This window comes from Oreochromis aureus, linkage group 7 (genome assembly GCF_013358895.1).
Source record: "Oreochromis aureus strain Israel breed Guangdong linkage group 7, ZZ_aureus, whole genome shotgun sequence".
NCBI classification, from domain to species: Eukaryota; Metazoa; Chordata; class Actinopteri; order Cichliformes; family Cichlidae; genus Oreochromis; species Oreochromis aureus.
This window is the reverse complement of record NC_052948.1, coordinates 16,239,563-16,255,122: the sequence shown is the minus strand read 5'-3', so window position 1 is coordinate 16,255,122 and position 15,560 is coordinate 16,239,563. Positions and strand designations below refer to the sequence as shown.

Genomic DNA, 15,560 nt, shown 5'->3' with positions numbered 1-15,560 from the left:
CTGCAAAAAAGCCAACAGCTACATCTCAAACTCTACAGGTCTCAGTTAGCATGCTAAATATTACAGTTCATGACAGGACAATTAGAAGACTGAATATGTAAGGCTTGTTTGGAAAGGCTGCCAAGAGAAAGAAACTCCTCTGCATACCAAAACAATTTTAGAGTCAAATATTAGGCCATCTCTCCAACAGCTAAAGCTTAACACAAACCGGGTAATGCAACAGGACAACGATCCCAAGCACAGCAGCAGATCTGAAACAGAACGGCTGAAAAAGAAGAAAAAAATCAAAGTGTTGCAATGGCACAGTCAAAGTCCAGACCTCAACCAGATTGAAATGTTGTGGCCTGGACCTTAAGAGAGCTGTGCATAAATGAATATCCAAAACCCTCAATGAACTGAAACAACACTGTAAAGAAGAGTGGGCCAAGATTCCCCCACAGTGATGTGAGAGACTAATAAAGTCATACAGAAAACGATTACTACGGTGGTTCTACAAGCTACTGAATCATGGGATGTACTTAGTTTACCCCACTTCTGCATTTGGCTTAGTTGTTGTTAATGATAATAATTAATGACAGGGTGTAATATATCATGTGTTGCTGTTCATTTACCAAATCTTATAACCTGCTAAGGACAAAATGATTTTTTAATTATTATTTATAATTATTATTATATCCTGATACATAAAACCTTAGATCTGACAGAGGGTGTAATTTTTTTCTCACATGACTGTGCCAGCATTGTTCCGCTCAAAGACAATGCAGCTCCTAGTTTATTTTTTTCTTTTTATGTGCAGTCTAAGCCTCTGTAAATAGCAGACAAAAGGCACAAAGAAAGATACAGTGGAGTCTGCATATTAATGAGGCCAATGACGCACCTAATGCCAAGAGAAGACAACAACAACAACACTCTAAAAGATCAACACACTATACAGCAGACTATACAATGCAAGCACCTAAAACCATGGCCATGTGATGTGACAATCAATAAATACAAGTAAAAGGTTTAAAAAAAAGGAAATCTTTCTTCAGTCTTGAGTTTGACACGTGGACGGTGTATTTTAAGCAACAGTGTCCTAAAAGAATTCAGTCATTTGTTTCAATTTACCAGTATTGTGCAGTTTATCACACCCCACTTCCAGGAGAGGAAAATGCATTCATTATTAAACACGTCCCTGCGGCAATCAAACGTCACTATTGTTAGCAGTAATTAACAAGGCAGCTACCTTTAGGACAACAGTTTAATAAAGAAGCAGAAAGCAGTCGAGTTTGAAGCACGCTCTGAGCGCCGGGAAGTCTTCCTGTAAAGCTCCAACAAGATAAACTGATGCAGTATGAATATATATATATATATATATATATATATACAGTATATATATAGTTGCATGTTACTGTCAGTTTCAGAATCGGAGCAAATTGAACATTCATCCCGGGGGGAATATAAATATCGCATCAAAGAATCAGATCCTTTTTATTAAGAATATGTACACTGCCAGCTGACAAAGGCATCAATTCTCCCCTGATAGACCCGAGCCGGGGTGGATTTTTGATTCAAAAATGTGATTTTATATGAAACTCAGCAGTCAGGTGTTTCCCCTGAAACCACCTGCTGAGTTTTGACAGGATGAGGAAAATGAGAACTAACCTGTGCTTTGTTGTTTTTCCCTTCTTTTCTTTTTCAACTTCCCTGTTATTTTCCCTTTTCGTTAACCTTTCGGTTTTATACATGTTTTATTCTTGGAGCAGCTGCTACATTGGATCTTGAAGCTGGACTTTGATAAAGCAATAGTTCAGCTTTGCAGTCTGTAAGCATAGCCTGAGCTTTGAATCACCGCCATTAATGTTATTTCAAGGTTAAACTTTATATCAGCCCCCACCGCCCCCTCAACCTCGTCCTTTCTACAAAGATTTGTACCATGGACTCTCAGTTTGTCACGATAGACTGTTCTAATCAATCACCCGGATTGTCTCTGCGACACCTAAGACATCTTCAAATAATGAGATGGGGATTCATGGGTAAATGAAAGTGTCACATCATTGTGACAAAATGGGTATCATCTTTGTCTTTTATTGGTGAACAAATAAATGTCTATTTCTTGTTCGCCCTTTCACGTTCTTTGACAGACTTGATGGTGTCGTGACTGTCCCAGCAAGAACAAGTGAACAAGCTGTAATTGCTGTCTTCATTGCAGCTACTTAATTACAGTCCATCAATGTTTATAGCTGTCCATAATTTCTAATCGTTTGATCATTATGAGATTCAACAGCTGAGAATGTTTGAGGTTTTTTTTTTTAAATTCACATCAGCACAAAGGTGTTTAAGATGGAAAATTAGATCTATCCATGTGTTTTCTTAACCACTGGGGGTGAGGGCAGGTGTGTCATAGTACAAAAAGGTGGAGTCCAACCTGGACAGTCCTAACAGGACTAGTCAGGGGCTGTGAAACAAGAGACAGACAAACATTCACTAATTAACCCAACAAGCATATCTTTGGACTGGGGTAGGAAGAGTTCCTCCAACCCCAACCTAGAAGCCATGCAGCCATAGGCACATGCACACTTTACTCCACCAGCCCAGAACCTGCTTGCTGCTGTTACTTACATATCCATCTCTCCCTTGCAGAGAAAGTACAAAAGAGGATGTCCTTATCATGACAGCTGCCACGAGCCAAGTAATTAGATGATCTACGGGTAAACAGTATGTCGTCTAAGTGTGCGTTTTACTCCACCCAGTGCTTGAATTGCAGCAATGTTAGAACAATTCAGCAATGCAGTGGAGCATTAAGACTTTCTTTAACTAACCAGGCAGTGTATCTACCAACCCTTGTTTGTTCCTTTCAAGTCTGAGCAAACTAAGAAATATATTCAGATTTAAACTCATCATAGGTCGATGATGAACAAATACCTGGGACTACCAAGGTTTAGTCCTAAACTATTCAGGACTTTATTTAAGAAGCTAAAGATACAATTTTTGATTTTCTGCAAAACAAAAAAATTTGTAGATGCCAATTTTTGTGATAGATGTTTATGATTGCTTGTACCCTTTAATAATTATCATCTGGTCCCTATAATTATACTGATATTGAACAAGGTAGCTTGTGAATCCAACAGCAATTTTTTTTTTCTGGATCTGAGTGAGGCAATAATGACTAAAAGCACAGATGGGAGGTGTGGAGTACAAATTAATAGCTTTGCTTAAAAGGTTACTCTGCGTCTACATGTTATGTCTAAATAATTATTCCTAATACTACTACTAATAAAAATTAAAATTAAAAAAGAACACGACGTTATTTATAAGTGCAGTGCATTTGTCGAGATAGCTTTTTATCTCCAAATTTCATTAACTCTGACTCATCAACACTGAGCGGTAGCCCTAAACCTTAAATTAAAACTAAAGAAAACTAAAGAATCTTTCTTTTTTTGTATTTATTTATTTATTATTATTACTATTTTTTTATATACACATATATGTCATATACACACATTGTATATATGACATTTTTGTGAGTAAAAACTGGATTCAACACATATTAATGCAGCCATACTTGAGCTAACTTTTAACATCTAATCAGACGTAAGTTCCTTTTACTTTATATGTATCATTAGTACTGTATGCCCTCACAAAGACCTGCATAACTGAGTTTTTGGACTCTTGGAGGAAGCTGAAAACCTAGCAGTCTGGTTGTAAGCACAACACAGACATATTATTATCTTTCAAATCGAGTCATTGTAGTTTAAAGTAACACAACAGGGCTTCACTCGGTTTGCCATGTTGCTGATGAATAAAAAAAGGGGGTTTTAATAGCGTCTGATTTTAGTGAGATCCTCGTGTGAAGCAGCAGACAGTTCAACAACTTAGAAGCAGCTACTTGTCAGTGGTTTTATCTGGACCTCGTGACAGCCGGGAGCATCTGGTCAGCAGACCTCACTGATTTCATGAGAGTGTGCAAAGTAACAAGATCACAGAGTTTAGGAGGTGCTTACTAATTTAATGGGTGAAAAAAACGAATCAATTCAAAATCTTAAGCTTGCTTGGAGCCAAAAAGTGAGCATAGACTAATCGTAATAATAAGCTTTAAACAATAAACTACACAATCTAGACAGTTTTTCAGTTAACTGTATATCTTTGGAGATTCTGCAAATTTCATTTGAAGACTATACGGCTCCACAATATTGAACTCTAATTATAAATGCATTGTTGTGGCAGTGGAAAGCCTGTGCTGTTGACCTTGCACGACCATTAGGAGCTGCCCACGCACAATAAGTTCTGTGGGTGGAAGGAGAGGAATCAATAAAGAGGAATACAGTGTTTATATTGCTTTCTCCTCCAATGACATTATAGGTTTCTGTGACATTTTTCCTTTTGCAGCTACTTGGTTTAACAAGCATCGCAACTTGTCTGGCGATGCCAGCTGTAAAGCATGAAATGTCAAGATGTCTCATTAAAAAAAAATTACATTACGTCTCTCTACCCTGGGGTTTTTTATCTATCATTAGAATTAGGCCCAAAATAGAGGTCCATCTAGTATGGTACATTTTGTTTTGCAGAGTGGATTTAGAGTACCCGCCCACCCTGCAGTTGCAGTGCATGTACAAACAGGGTCACAGGAGAAGCCTGTGATTTGTGTTTTGGGAGCTCAACAAAAATCACGCATGCAAGTTCTGGCACTTTGAACATGTCTGAGCAATTTCTCTTCTGTTGACATCATATCTGATGACATCTGGAGTGTGATGAGGAAGAAATCCTTCATTTGTGTGCTCAGATTTCTGTTCAGGGTATTGAACAGGTGTTTTTTTTTTCCAAGGAGCCGGCCTGTTCTCCTTATTGGCCACACTGTGCACACAAACGCGCAAGTCTCTGATGGTTTCCCTCAGGCCTGCTGAATCTCACATAGAGCAGACAGTAATGAGAAAAAGGATAACTGTGTTCCATCAACAGCTGAGCCCTGCAGCTCCTGTCAGCATTAAATGCACATATATAGCCTCTGGCCATGCAGTTGCTAAGGAAGTGCTGGTATCCAAGCAGAAGTTGGCAGGGAAACATCCCCAAAGTTGATTCAAGAGATTGGATGCCGCTGGAGATGATTTCAAGCTACATCCATATTTCATTTATGTATACGAGTTCTCTGAAGCCAAAGGAGGAAAATTACCTGGACATCTGTAGGAAGGCTGCAATGTAAAGTGTATCAGATCCAAAAGAAACTCTGTGAACGTCATTATTGGCTCACAGGACATTAAAACAACAACCAGAGTGGTTGGATATGACAGTCGTTAGACTTATGGCCCCGGTTTCAAATGTTATAAACAGGTTTTCACATCAAACTTGGTCAACGAGGTCCCAAACTGGCCGAAGAGAGAGAAGATGCAAAGCAAAAAAACCAGCGACCACCGTGATGTTGTTTCCACACCTGACTGCCGCTCTCCACTCAAAACCAGACAAGCAGGCTACAGCTGACAAGCTACCAAAGTACACTGTAAAACATCAGAGAGCAATTTAAAGCAGTTCTTCATTGTAAATGTATCACAGCAGATCCACAGATCTTCTACAGCAAGTGATTGTATCCCAGACGTTAAATTACAATTTAATCAAGGAATTGAGAGGTGCAGTAGAAGCAGAAAAGCGACTCATGGGTGCAAAATGCTGCCACGGTAAGAGGGTCATGCATTTTCTAAAAAACTTGCTGCCTATCTTGGCCCAATATGTGACATAAAAGCAGCAAAGACATTCAAATTCACACTCACAGACTTTCTGTTAAGTCCATGAGGGCCAAGGGCTTTCAAATTGTCAAGTGCATGAGGGCTCTCTGGCAGGTATCTTGTATCCCTTCGCACTTTCCGTGGAGTGAATTTGGACTTTTTGAGAAAGGGCAAAAGGAAAATGAAAGCTGAAAGAGCATTATTACAAATCAGAATCCAGCACAATAATAGTTTTTATTTTGTTTAGCTTTTTTTAATTATGGGGATATTAGGTGTAATTAGGTTCAAGGTTCAAGGTTCTTTATTTGTCACATGCATAGTTATACAAGTATAACACACAGTGAAATGTATCCTGACACGATCCTCGACATGTGCAAAAACATGGGAGGGGGGGGTAGAGGAATAACATTATAAATATATATATATAGTATATACATTGGGTGAATGTGCAGTAGAAGCAGCAGCAGGTGAATTCGGTACATTAATATGAATAGACATCTGACTATTTTACAGAATGGACAATATAAACATATTTAAAGTTAAAGGAAGTTAAAGGAATTGAGTGTCTGGAGGAGAGTCTCAGTCAATTATAGATGATGTGAGATGGCGTGTGTGTGTGTGTGGGGGGTTGGTTTGGTTTAGGGTCCGGATGGCTTGAGGATAGAAGCTCTTCTTGAGTCTCTCTGTCCTTGCCGGATGATGCGGAACCTTCTACCAGATTGTAGAAGTTGGAACAGTTTGTTGCCAGGATGGGACGGGTCCTTCAGTATCTGCGTTGCTCTAGTCCGGCATCTCCTGGTGTAGGTGTCCTGAAGTGGGGGAGAGCAATCCTGCAGCAGCGTTCTGCTGTACGGATCACTCTCTGGAGAGCTTTTTGGTCCTTCACACAGCTGTTCCCGAACCACGCTGTCATGTTCTGTGTGAGGATACTCTCCACAGCGCCTGTATAGAAGATCCTGAGGATCTTTGGAGAGACCCTGAACTTCCTTAGTTGTCGGAGGTGATACAGGCGCTGCCTAGCCTTCTTGGTCTGGACCTGAATGTGGGCAGCCCATGTCAGGTCTGAGGAGATGTGGACACCAAGATATTTGAAGGACTGCACCCTCTCCACTGGAGCTCCATTGATGAAAATGGGTTTGTAGTCTCTGTGCTGACTCCTTCTGAAGTCCACCACCAGCTCCTTTGTCTTGCTGACGCTTCAGCTGGAGGTGGTTGTCCTGGCACCATGATGCCAAATTCTTCACTTCGTCCATGTAGGCCACCTCATCGCTGTTGGAGATGGCACCCAACACCACTGTGTCATCAGCAAACTTCACAATGGTGTTGGAGCCGTGGGGCCACCACACAGTCAGAAGTGTAGAGGGAGTAGAGCAGTGGCGAGAGGACACACCCCTGTGGTGCTCCTGTGTTGATGGTGATGCTGTCGGAGACACACCCACCCACCCTCACCACCTGAGTTCTGCCGGTGAGGAAGTCCAACACCCATGCACACAGACGGCTGTTGAGTCCCAGGTCCCTCAGCTTTGTGAACAGTCTGCTGGGCACTATTGTGTTAAACGCTGAACTGTAATCAACAAACAGCATTCTCACATAGTTACCCTGTTTCTTGTCCACGTGGCTGAGGGTGGTGTGCAGGACCTGGGCGATGGCGTCTTCAGTGGATCTGTTGGGTCGGTAGGCGAACTGGAGCGGATCTGTGGAGTCTGGGATGGAGGAGGAGATGATGTTCTTCAGCAGCCTCTCAAACACCTTCATGACTACCGAGGTCAGCGCAACTGGCCGGTAATCGTTCAGGGATGAGGGTTTGCTGTTCTTGGGCACCGGGATGATGGTGGATCTTTTGAAGCATGTGGGGACCACAGACTTTGCCAGGGACTCGTTGAAGATGTAAGTGAACACACCTGCTAGCTGGTCAGCACAGCAGCGCAGCAGACGGCCGGTGATAGATACACCGGTAATTAGGTGTAAAGGTGTAATCGGAATTAAAATTGGAGCAATTTTATGGTATAATTGTTTATAGAACTGCCAAAGACTTTAAAATTTCTGCTGGCTCTACCCCAATATGTACGTTTTAAGAAGCTTTTTTCCCCCACATTATATTATTACAGCTTTATTAACAGCTTAACGTTCACCTACATCTTTACTCCAATAGCAAGTGGATATAATTCCCACCAGATATTAGCTGAACTGTTGTATAGCTCTACTGTGCACGTGCATCAGTGCAACAGTTTGATTGGCTCATTTCTCTTTCGGATGATTGGCTCTTTGAGGGCAGGGGTAGCATATCTTTGGAGACTTCTTACAGGATCCTTTTAGTCTCTTACTTGTAATGTCTCTACTTTAATGTTGGTTCAAATGAACTCATTTGAATATGAGCGATGGTACTGATGTAGTGATGCTTGAGTCTGACTGTCTTATGCACAAACTGAATGTGTTTGGGGTGGAGGGGGGTAACATAAGATTGTAAAGGTTAGGGCTAACTGTTCTACTTTTGTACAGGCCACAACGCCTCAGTCCACAAATCATCATTAATTTTTAAAACCATTCTATGTCCCACAGTTCCATTTTCCAAGACTCCCAGACCAGAAAATGTGTCTGGCTCGACCAGTAACCACAGAGCTCCATACTTCTGCAAAGCACGTTGGGGCTCTGACTGGCTTCAGCGGCTTCATTGTAAACCTGTTTGAATTAAGTATGTCAAAACATACGCAGACTGTGTGGCACACGCACAGGACCACAGAGTAGAAAGTGCATGTTGTATCTGAGCTAGAACAAACAGCCCATGTCAAACGAAGAAGGAGAGAAATTCAGTGTGACAGACAAATGGATCTTTCCCTGCCAGTGAATCAGATTTCTGGAGGAGGGGATGCAGCGGTGGCTTGCCTGGCCTACTTTCCTCCATTCATCAGCCAGTTCATCCTCCTGGGAAGACTGGAGGTACGGTATATGAAGGGAGTTCAGCCACGCTTGGCCTGCCACCGCAAGACAGCAAAGAAATGGCTGCACTCATCAAGCAAGAGGGGATGGGTGGAGAGTCAGCATGCAAAGGTAAAAAATGGACCACTCGCTCCTCTTTTCCATCTTTACACTCTCCATTTGCACTCACCCCGTGGCCCTATAAGCCTCGTGTGTGGCTTCTTTTTTTTCCCTTTCCGCTTGGTTAAGTTCAGGCCCTCCAGATGTTTCTGCTGTGTGCATTCCTGAATGAAGAGGTGTATAAAGTATCTGGTTAGACTGGCATATAACTCTACGGTATTCCCCCTCACACTCTCTCATATCCTCAGGCTCCTGTCACAGACTGAGATACAGCAGGTAGACATCCATAATTATTAAGGTGGAGGAAGGCATCGCGCTAGATTGCCTACAGGTGTTTTTTAATGCTAAGGAATGCACACGAAGAGGGAGAAACACAATCCAGAGCGGTCTCAATACAGTGAGCCTTAAAGATACTTTCAAAGCTTTCTAATTCCAGATTTAGCCTGCTAATGCTCTGATTTCCTTCTTTATTCCTCTTCCCACGGATTTGTCCAATTACTCCTCTAAACAGCGCTGGGGGCTTGTTGCTAGGTTACCACCAGGTAACACACACACAGTCACCACAGAGTTGTTAAGATGAAGGTGTTTCCAAATAAAGATGATTCCTTAGCTTCTGGCTTAGGAGTGAAACAGACACGTCTACTGTCACCTTCCTCTAACCCTTCTCCATCAGCTTGGTGAACGTGACAGATGCAGACAGGCTCACTAAGCCAGATGGAGCCGCATGAATTCACACATGATTTCATGTGAAAGCACACTGATTTTAAATGGTGTCGCAGACAAAGTCATAGAGGGGAAATTTGTTTTCCACTCTCTTCACAAGTACTGCTTCAGCTTAAATCCCATATATTTCACATATATATCATCATTTTTTCCCCAAAAGTTTCCTCTCTGGACAAATGCATGCTTAAATTCAATCTGGAAAACCAAATTATGACTCAAACAATACAATGGAAAATTAAAGACAGCAAGCTCATTCAGTGCAGTGGCATTGCAAGTTGAATGTGTGTTACACAGCCCTCATCCAAAAGATGAGTCTACTCTCTGCCTCACAGCTTGAGCCCCGTCCTGGAGTCTTAGAGGGGGCAGAAAAGCTGGGACACATGCCACGTCCCCCCTGGGCATTGGCTGATGCCCCCTGACAGATTGAGGCTGCAAAGATGTGTTCACATTTGTGTACTGTGTGCGCTTAAGGGTCTTACATTAATCAGAATTGACAAACTGCGCAGTTTGGGACAAGTAAAGCTCTGTTTGTTCAAGTAAATAACATGTAAAAAAATTGATCTGTCAAAAAAATCTATGGCTGGACTGCTCTGTTTGCAGTAATGTGCAAGAGTCACCCTTGATTTTATTATATTTTGCAAGGGAAATGAAAAATAGGTGCAGTGATTTACTGAAACGTGTGCTATCTAGGTATGCTTTTACTGCATTGGCAGTGTGTTTGGCATCACTGTCATGTTGAAAAATGAAGCTGTTGGCAGTCAGATGCTTTCCAGATGGTATTAGCTGATGGATCAAAATCTCATTATAGTTTTCTGTGTTCATAATTCCATCAATTTTGACAAGATCCCCGACATCACTGTTAGAAATGCAGTCCCGAACCATGACAGAGCCTCGACCGTGTTTTACAGATGGGTCTAGACACTCACTGTTGTACCTCTCTGCTGACCACCTCGATACAATTTCACATTCTACCCATAAGATCTGTTGCCACTGAAAGTCCAGTTCTTGCATAATTTGGTACACCTTTGGCATAGATATTTATACAATCTTAACTGTTTTTGCACCTAGAGGCGTCACCTCTTGCTAGCCAAAAAACAATGCAGGTTTAAAGATTCTTTAGGGTTGCCTTTACTTTTCAGACCTGTGTCCATCTTTTATACAATTTAATTCTGCTTCATTTAATTTGCACTGCAAGAAAGTCAATCCTGTGTGTTTCAGGGCCCGAAGGAGCACAGACATAAGATATGAGGCAACACTGAAAGAATCGGACAGTTATCAGCATATCTAACTGTGGAGCAAGCTATAAGTAACGCTAATTATGTTTGCTAATTCAGGGCTAAATAGTACCTTGCTAACACATAACTGACGTTAGCTTTCTTACAACTAAGTAGACACAGATCTCTAACACTTCAGCTGACAGATGCATATAATGGGGCTAAATGCTTTCTGCTCCAGTGGGTGTGGCCAGGCTCCTCTGTGTGTTAAATGTAAATTTACAGTGTTAGCGTGAAAGCTCCATGAGCGTTGGTAGTAGTTTTTAGCCAGCTGTTTCCATCTGCTTTCAGTCTTTAAGATAAGTTGGATAGATAGATTTGTTTATTTCAAACATACAGAATATATTAAGCATATATGCATCTGCATATAAGTAACTCCTAAAAGGAGCAGGAAGAAGTACAAACCTGTGTGATCCTACCCCTCCAAGTTATTGGCCCCCTGGCTCTAGCTACATATTTAGCCAACCTCTAGAACACAAACAATTACCCTATTGATTAGCTGATCGATAGAAAACAAATTGTCACTCTCTATGTATTGATTAATGGCTGAAATGATTGTTCAAGCAGAAACATTCACAGATTTTCCAGCTTTAAAATGTGCTGCTGATGTGTAGGAGCATTATTTTCTCCCTCCAGTGGCTACACAATGGTGATATTTCATCCTTTGCTCATAAGGACTTGATATTTGCATGCTGCAAAACATTTAAAGAGAAAACAATACAGCATTGCATTAACACAAAATGCGGTAAATTAAATTACTCCTATGCTGTTGCTGGGGAAATTCCTTCAGACTCCATCCCCTGTGTGTGCTTATGCATGTCTCTGTGTGTACATAACAATGAGCCCCACTTTGTGTGAGCTTGTGAAGCATGGCCATGGCCTGTTTAATGAGATAGCATGTGTTATGATGCTATGTGTGTGAAATTGAAGTGCCGGCAGTGTAAATTGAATTAAATGGGTATGTGTGCGATAAGGACGTGCATGTGAGGAGCTGCCTATAGGCTGAGATAGTTCTGCCTGCGAGTGTCAGCATGTGTATCTTATGTGATTAACATGGACACAAAAGTAAATTTTACTGGCAGCTGCATGGATGGAGGAGAAACAGAGTAATGAAGTCTGCTTTCAATCCAAATTCTAAACAGTTTAACATGCACATGACTTAGCTGGAAACTCTCAGCAGTAATAAACAAATAAATGGTTAATTGCACCAGTTTCCATCTGAAGCACCTTAAATATGACTTGGAGTTTCAAGAACAAATAACTTCCTGGATTTTCTTTTGTATTGGGGGATAAAATCTCACTCTAAGCCACTACAATACGACTTAGGCCATCAAATAAAGGTCAAAACCCAAGACTGTAATCCAATTTTGTGGCTGTGTATTGACTGTGACTGACACGCTGCATCATGTGGACAACAGATCAGTACATTTGTTGATCAATCACTGATTAGCTAAGAAAAGAACAAATAATCACTCAACTGAACCGTGTCAGAGCTTAAAGAGTGCACATCTCCCATCGCCAGTGAACCATGTGAGCGCTCAGATGGGAGTGGGGCTGTTTAGTCAGTGATTCACTTCAGCTTTTCTTTACTCAGAGCCCTCTGAAAATACCCAAGGAGCCAAAAGGAAAATACCTCACAGCTGTTCTCTCTGCAGCCAAATCATTCCAGATATACCTCTCTTTACTCGCCCTACGCCTGAACCCCGACGAGCTTTTGAGTCCAGCCTTTCCATAAGCTAATCTTTGCCCTCCTCCAAACTTCCCATTAAGTCACTGGATGTCTTTTCTTTTCTTTTTTTTTGCTGTTGTTGTTTTTAACATTAGAAATACACTTAAAATAATAGACGTGTCCCGAGAGCCAATGAGCAAAGAGTCAGGAGACTGGGGGTTGGAGGTATCACATATGCCAGTGGGAATGTCAGTGTCATGACCTTAGAGGAGTGGGCAAAAAAGATCAGTCTCCGGAGCGCTTATCTTGCTCTCCATCTGTAGTAGATTTGGTGACACGAGGAGCACAGAGGGGTAGAAAACACTTCAAGCTCACCCCCCACGCCCCCAAACCTGGAACAAAAGCACTCGTCTTGTTTTCTGGCTGGTGAGAGAGTCACACAGCATGAATAATTAACAAGGGACAAACAATAACTATCAGCTGCCTATCTGTAAGTTGTTGCTTATCTGTGACTGTCATCAACAGTGCTTTCCAAGAAACCCATACTCGTTAGTCTCATAAAGATAATATTTCTGTATGCCTCGGGGTACTCACTAGAAGCAGTACATTGTTCTGTGCTGTGGAATTTTGTTAGTTTCCCCAAAAGTGTTGACGGCATTCAATTCAGTTTTATTTATATAGCACAAGATCACAACAGCGGCAATCTCAAGACGCTATATAGTGTAAGATAAAAACCCTGTAATGTTAGACAGGGAACCACAGAGTCCCTCATCTGTGCAAACAAGACACTGAGCGGATGGTTTTCCTTTACAAGAGATGATCGCAAACATTATGATCATTTTATCCAGCAACCCGGCAACTTTATAAGCCATGCCTAGTGCTGCAACTTATTTTCATTACAGATAAGTGTGTAAATTATCTTTCCCACACCCAGTTTGCATTTATATTTTATTTATTTTTAAACCATAAAACACAGAGAAGATTCCTTGCATGTTTCCCCTCCTATTTAAAGACTTAAACAATTAATTACCCATTAAAAATTATGATTTTCTTTAGATTGACTAGGCCTAATCACTTAATTAATCACAGCAGCTCCAATTCTGAGTTCCATAAAGGCTGAATACAAATGAACAACACCTAAGAATTTTGCTCAAATGTAAGTTTCTGTTCAATAATTACTTTAAAAGAGATCCAGAGTTCCCCAAAGTTTGGAAACCAGTTAGAAACAACAAAATCTAATCAGGTGGTCGGGGTCTGGGGGCGTTATTACAGTTGATTACACTTGTGTTTGGTGGTATTTGGATGAATGTGTGACTAATGAACTTTTAAAGAACTGATTGATCGGTACTAGCTTAATTATTATTAAATATTAATTATTATTATTATTAAAATACTTAGGGGGGGGGGGGGGGGCATATTTCGCGATATGTATTACACCACCCACCTGTTCTTACACCTAATTTTGACAGATTGATGCTTTCCATTAAGCTGGTAAACGCATGTTTCTGCTGCGTTTTGCCACACACGCACAAACAACACAGTGAGCGTAAACTGGAGGCGTGTATGTGGTCCGGAGTCTCCGCCCTCCGGAGCAGAGCAGGCAGCTGTATGAGCCGCTCAGCTTTCACTGAGTTCAGAAAACTGTTTGCATACCAATCTTCCCCCAAACACTGCGTGCGGGTCTAAATTGGGATCGCCGATCTCGTAGTGGTGGATCTTTTTTCACAGTTGGACGCCGTTGGGCACGTTTCACTCCAGTGGACATCCCAGCTGATTCCCCCTTTCCTTTTTTTCTTTTCTTTTCTTTTTGGTTTTGTTTCACCTGAATACGTAGGTTGCAATCAGTAGTAGCAGCTCTCACAAATAGGCTGTGAGTAACAGGGAAAACAGCGTGTCACAGCCAGAGGTTTCGGCACTGAGGTAAGAAACTGCTCTTCAGAAGTGTCTCCAACTCAAATGTTACGCACCGAGGCAAAAGATTTAAAAGAGAATTTCGTGACTGCCTCGTTGAACTGAGTCATTATTTTCAACAGCGTGTCTAATTGTCTAATGGATGGTGGTGTGAGGGGTGTTGTTGTGTGCGCACTGTTTGATTTCTGCAGAAGCTACTTTGTTGCGGAGAGTTTAATTTTCACATCAAACAAGGAGCAGAAGCGAAATGCCTCGAAAGAAGTGACACGAGCAGGAGCGCGCTTGTTAATTGTTTAAGTCGTTTATTGGGTTGTTAAAACCTCCTTATCCACTGGTCAGAGCTCTCTTTCCTCTTTTAGAGATGCAAAAAAAAAAAAAAATGCATCGATGCATATCTACATTCTTTGAAAGTAGTTTAATCTGCAGGCTTTTTTCATTTAATTGTGGGTTATAGTGTGAGAAACCTGACAGCAGGGGCAGTCCAGAGCGACGTCTGTCAGTCTCCAAGCTGGCCTTCTTCCCACGGGGGTCCAGCTAAAAACCAGGCAGGCTGTCTGCAGAGACGTATGGAGCCACCAAATGGATGTCTCTGATGGCGCTACCTTCGCTGTAGGGCAGGAGTTCACTGTCAGTTCGCGTTAATCAGAGGGATGCACCATCCAAAACCACCTCCTCCATGTCTCTGTCTGTCAGAGCTCCTCTGGACCAAACATGAAATACTCAGAGACTGAAAGGGCAAAGCCAGCACTCTTAGGAAAGTCCCGTGCTTGTGGCTTTTCCTAGTAAACTTGGGCTGTTTTTGTTTTTAAACTGATAAGTTGGATGGAGTGAAAAGTTGACGTTCTAACTCACTCAGTAAGCAGGTGAGAAACTCAAAACATCTGTCACTGAGTGTAACAGCTGGGAATCGGGTTATAATCAGATTTTGCCCAAGGAGATTGGCTCCAGGGGACCCATTAACACGCTCACCGGTGTGTCCAGGTGAGCGTGGTCTGCTGGGCTGTCTCGCCTCAAGTTAAAGTCACTGCCGGGCCCACGTCTCCCCGAGGCTGGTACAGCGTGTCAGGAGAAAGCAGAATCATATCACGCCCCAGCAGCTTGGACAGACTGACAAATCAGCTTCTGTCTTGATAAATGAGCTGAGCTCCACTATACCGCTGCCTCATGTGAAGATTTCTCTCTCTCCGTCTCTCTTTCCTGCTCTTTGTTACACCTTATTTATTTTCTTTATTATCATTTTCTCCCCCCTAC

General features: G+C 41.8%; 1 protein-coding gene across 1 annotated transcript in view; it reads left to right on the top strand.

Annotated features, from left to right (window-relative positions):
- Window positions 1–14,014: 14,014 nt before the first annotated feature.
- Window positions 14,015–15,560, top strand: part of tspan18b (tetraspanin 18b) — a 35,478-nt gene continuing 33,932 nt past the window's right edge. The window contains exon 1 of the mRNA XM_031755771.2: window positions 14,015–14,318. The gene's annotated coding sequence lies outside the window, so the exon portion shown is untranslated. The remainder of the gene's footprint in view (window positions 14,319–15,560) is intronic.